The 4,948-nt window shown below is 54.0% G+C and overlaps 1 long non-coding RNA gene across 1 annotated transcript; it reads right to left on the bottom strand.

Annotated features, from left to right (window-relative positions):
- Positions 1 to 1,204: 1,204 nt before the first annotated feature.
- Positions 1,205 to 3,889, bottom strand: LOC132541174 (uncharacterized). The gene is made up of 4 exons (XR_009552346.1): positions 3,311 to 3,889; positions 2,731 to 2,841; positions 2,504 to 2,614; positions 1,205 to 1,388 (listed from the first exon to the last, which is right to left on the bottom strand). It is a non-coding gene; the product is annotated as an uncharacterized LOC132541174 (long non-coding RNA).
- Positions 3,890 to 4,948: the final 1,059 nt, after the last annotated feature.

Below are 4,948 nucleotides of genomic sequence, written 5' to 3'. Positions count from 1 at the left end.
ACTAAGATATTTTTTGTATCCTTCTTTTTCTTTCTTTTTCTTTCGAGCACACTTTTTTTAAAGATTTTATTTATTTATTTATTTATTTATTTATTTATGAGAAAGATCGAAGGAGAGAGAAGGAACCAGCCATCACTCTGGTCCACGTGCTGCTGGGGATTGAACTCGGGACCTCATGCTTGAGAGTCTGATGCTTTATCCACTGCGCCACCTCCCGGAGCACAGAGCACACCTTTGTTCTCTAGCCATTTCATTGATGGCCAGTGGCTTACGGAACAGCTGTTGACACATCAGGACAGTTCCTCATCTCTCCATGACAGGCGTCTGCAGATCACTCTCACCCAACTGAGGCCTTCCCCCCACCCTACACCCAGACCCCCAGTCCTCCTCTCAACCCCTCCCTGCCTTCCTTGTCCAGAGTTCTGTCCTCACAAAAGGATATGTTTCAGGCCACCCTGGAAAGTGAAGTTAAGGGGGCCGGGCAGAGGTGCGCCCAGTTAAGTGTACATAGTACTAAGTGCAAGGACCCAGGTTCGAGCCCTGCTCCGCATCTGCAGGGGGGACACTTCACAAGAGGTGAAACAGATCTGCAGCTGTCTCTCTTTCTCTCTCCCTCTCTAGCTCCCCTCTCAAGTTCTCTCTGTCCTATTGAATAAAATAGAAAAATGGGGGGGGGGACGGGGAGGGATGGCCACCAAGAGCAGTGGAGCCCCAGCGACTGGAAACAAACAAACAAACAAAACGACAATGGAAAGAAGGTGCTCAGCTCAGTGGTGGGCACAGTGGTGAGCGCAGGTCAGTCAGCTCAATGGTAAGCCCCTGGATGGTCTAGCACGAGCCCCGGCGGCAGGCATGCCAGAGTGACACTCTGGTTCTTTCTTGTTCCCTGTTAGGAACAAATAAATATTTTCCGTGATGGGAAAGAGGAGCGGAGGTGGGTCAGTGGATAAGGTGCTGGACATTCAAGCACAAGGTCCCAGGTTTAACCTCTGGCACCCCAAGTGCCAGTGATGCTCTGGCTTTCCTCTCTCACCAATAAATAAATAAATTCTAATTGTTATGTATGAAATAGAAACACAAGAGCATAGGATAAGAGGGGTACAATTCCCACCCCCAGAACTCCGTATCCCCTCCCCTCCCCAGCTTTCCTATTCTTTATCCCTCTGGGAGCATGGACCCAGGGTCACTGTGGGATGCAGAAGGTGGAAGGTCTGGCTTCTGTCATTGCTTCCCCACTGAACATGGGTGTTGGCAGGTGGATCCATACTCCCAGCCTGCCTCTCTCTTTCCCTAGTGGGGCGGGGCTCTGGGGAAGCGGAGCTCCAGGACACACTGGTGGGGTCGTCTGCCCAGAGAAGTCCCATTGGCATCATGGTAGCATCTAGAACCTGGTGAATGAAAAAAGAGTTAACATATAAAGCCAAACAAATTGTTGACTCATCATGAACCTAAAGGCTGGAATATTGCAGATGGAGAGTTGAGGTCTCCATTTTGGAAATAGCTAGTAGGTCTATTTTAGGTAGATTCCAAATGGCCCGTGACTTTATTAGTTTTTTGCCTGAGCCTGACACCTGATATGCAGGTGGACCCAGGTTATTGTCTGGGGAGATGATGTCATGGCTGGAAAAACAACCAGAAAGCTGGATCAGGGAAGAGAGTAGCTCCCAAATATGGGAAAGCTGTATAAATATTGTTGACTGTAAGCCCCATTGCTTTGATGTGATCTGGGGCCCATATTCAGCCTAGGCGCCTATGTGACCTCTGCATCCCTGTAGATCTGAGCTCACATTCTGTGGTCATGAGTAGGAACGTTCCAAGCTGCCCCAATTTCGGGACCCATCTTCCTCAGGTGGAGCATAGAGTCTGTTGTCCAACCTCCCTTCGGAGAATGGAACATTCTCTACCGTTGTTGATCCACATTGAGGGCAAGGTCCGATGGGGGATAAATAAATATTTTTAAAAACAAAACTAAGTAAATGGGATTCGAGAAACAACTGTCTTGTAAATTGTTGTTTTCCCCCAATAAAGTGATTTGCAAAATAACTTTTTTTTTTATTTTAAAAAATGAAAGTGGGGGGCGGGGGGCAGATGGTCCACCAGATTATCAACCACACATAGCACTAAGCGTAAGGATCAGGGTTCGAGCCCCTACTCCCCACCTACAGGGAGTTACGCACTGTAATGTGAGCGCTTAGCCAGGCGCACCACCAACTGGCCCGCTCCTCTCTGCCTCTCTCCCCCTCTCTGCCACCCTCAACCCTCTCAATTTCTCCCTGCCCTATGGGAAGAGAGAGAGAGGGAGAGAGAGAGAGAGAGAGAGAGATGAAGGGAGGGAGAGAGAGACAGGAAGAAAGAGAGAAAGTGGCCATGGAGTGGTGGGCTCACCCAGGCCTCGAGCCCCGTGATAACCCCGGTGGCGATTAGCTGTCAGGAAATGAAGGTGCCCTGACCGCAGTGCCTTGCTGGGGAGAGGGCTCAGAAGGCGCCAGGTGGCCCCCAGCACCTGACAGCTGTCCTGTAGAAGACCCCCAAGCGGGGGGTCAGCCTCTGTTTGCTCTTCTGGAAAACGTTCACGTGTGTGCTGAACAGACGCGCCGCCGCCTGGCCCCCAGGTCTGTAAGGTGCGAATGTAAGCGGAGCAGCCGTGAGTAGGTGAAGACAGGTGACACCCAGCTCAGTGCCCGCGTCGCGTGTGCTGAGCAAGACCACACGGCTTCTGTCAGCAAGTACCTGGGAGCAGAGGCGTGAGTGAGCGCGCCAGTGAGCGTCAGTAGTTGCTGAGACAGCCCGGCCGGCCAGCTTGTGTGTCACCCCGTGGTTTCAAAACCTGTTCCCTGGGAACTGAAAGAAGAGACGGTCTTCTTGGGTCAAGCCACTGTCCGAGAGGCGGAGGCATGACGCAGGGAAGCCATCCTGCTGTGTCAGGGGCAAGAATGACAGCAGTGATCTCGACGTTGAGCAAGGGTAGTAAGGGAGACCCCTGCTCTGGGGAAAGCGGGTGGACACCAGATCAGGAAATCCTGAAAGGCTGAGCACGAGGAGAGTCTTGAGGCTGGGGCGGGGGACCCTTGGCCTAGCCCCTCTTGTACCTCCCGGGCTATAAGCAAATGTGACTTTAAAACAGCTGGAGGCCAACATCTGGAAGAGGCTGAGTGACCACAGAGGGCATCTTCATGGAGGACTTCCTGGAGAAGGCCATCTTTGAGCGGGGAGGGAAGCAAGAGAGGTAGGGAGAAAAAAAGACAAGACCAACCCCTGCAGAAAACTCAATAGTCATCAGCACAAGTACAGATATTAGATGAGCACATACTATGTCAGGAGTTACTAAGGGCTGCACTCAGCCTCGTGTTTGGAATTCTTGAGGATCTGTGTGTTTTCATGCCAGTGGTTTTCAAAGCACTGAAGCAGCTGCAAACTTGGGGAAGACGCACCACACAGTGCACAGAACTTGTCTCTAGTTATTGTTACTGATGTCATTGTTGTTGGACAGGACAGAGAGAAATGGAGAGAGGAGGGGAAGACAGAGAGGGGGAGAGAAAGACAGACACCTGCAGACCTGCTTCACCGCCTGGGAAGCGACTCCCCTGCAGGTGGGGAGCTGGGGGCTTGAACCGGGATCCTTAGGCCGGGTCCTTGTGCTTTGCGCCACGTGCGCTTAATCCGCTGCGCTACCGCCCGACTCCCATTTGTTTGGTTTCTTAATCTGTATTTACTTATTATTGGATAGAAACAGAGAGAAATTGAGAGGCAATGAGGAGATAAGAGGGAGAGACAGAGAGACCCCTGCAGACCTGTTCACCACTCCTGAAGCCTCCCCCTTAACACCTAACAGCACAGTCACTGACACACACGACAATTTCATTTCGTACCAGGCCCCAGAGCTTTCTTCCTCTCCTCCCTCCCCCCTCCCCAGCTTTGGTGCCATAAAAAAAATTTTTTTTTTTTTAAATCCTGTGAGTGGAGTGTTTGCCTCCTCCGCACCCGCCCTGTCCGTGTCTGACTCCCCAGGCCCGCCACCAGAGTCTTACGCTCCCCTCCCCTCCTCTTAATGGTCACCACCGCTGTCATCACATTAAGAGATGGATCGTTGGGTCATCATGAACTCTGCAGATCCCTTTGTTTCAGCAACTCACATTTTGCATAGGAGCGAGATGCGCTCACCCCCGCTAGCAGCTGGGCGCCCGGAATCTAGGCCAGGCACGGGGGCCGGCGTGTGGAGGGGCTGTGGCCACCTTCTCTCCCTAGAAGCCAGGCCACCCCCACCCTGTCACCAGGACCAGCCCGCTAAGGGGTGGTCCGTGTTGTGTGGCGCTTCCCCCCCTGTTGCCCACCCAGCATGGATGCCCAGGGCAGGGCAAAGCCGCAGCCGGCAAGCCCAGGGCCGAGGCTGCCTGTGGATGGGGTGGGGCCGGCTCCCCAGCCCTGCTGTGCTCAGGCCTCCTTGCGGGCAGCCGGCACGTGTCCCCCATCCTGAGCCACCAGGGCCGCCTCGTGCGAGCCCCGGGGAGGCCGGGCTCCTGCAGCCGGGACGCCAGCACCGAGCCCTGGGAGAGGCAGTAGGTGAGTCAGCCCCGAGCTGAGCTCAGCACCTGTCTCCTCACCGCCTGCCGCAGGTGCCAGCCACTCCCTCGGTGGGAAAGGCCTGCTTCCTGGAAGTCCACAGAAGGGAAACTGAGTCTCGAGGTTTGTGCTACCTCCTAAGGCTAGTGGGACGGGGGGGGGGGGGCGGGGGGGACCTGCGACTGTTGGTCCCCCAGGTTGGAGAAGGTTGGGGCTCATCAGAGTCAGGACATGGGCCCGAGAGTTTTGGGGTTTCCTATAGCAAAGGATGGGCAAACATGGAGGGGGGAACCTTGGCACATCAGCCAGAGGCCATCAGAAGCCCCATTTAAGGTGAGGCCAGGCGGTGGAACACCTGGTTACAGTGCATAAGGACTCAGGTTCGAGC

The sequence above is a fragment of the Erinaceus europaeus genome, chromosome 11 (genome assembly GCF_950295315.1).
Source record: "Erinaceus europaeus chromosome 11, mEriEur2.1, whole genome shotgun sequence".
Taxonomy (NCBI): Eukaryota; Metazoa; Chordata; class Mammalia; order Eulipotyphla; family Erinaceidae; genus Erinaceus; species Erinaceus europaeus.
The sequence above is the reverse complement of the archived record's forward strand: the minus strand, read 5'-3'. Positions and strand labels throughout refer to the sequence as shown.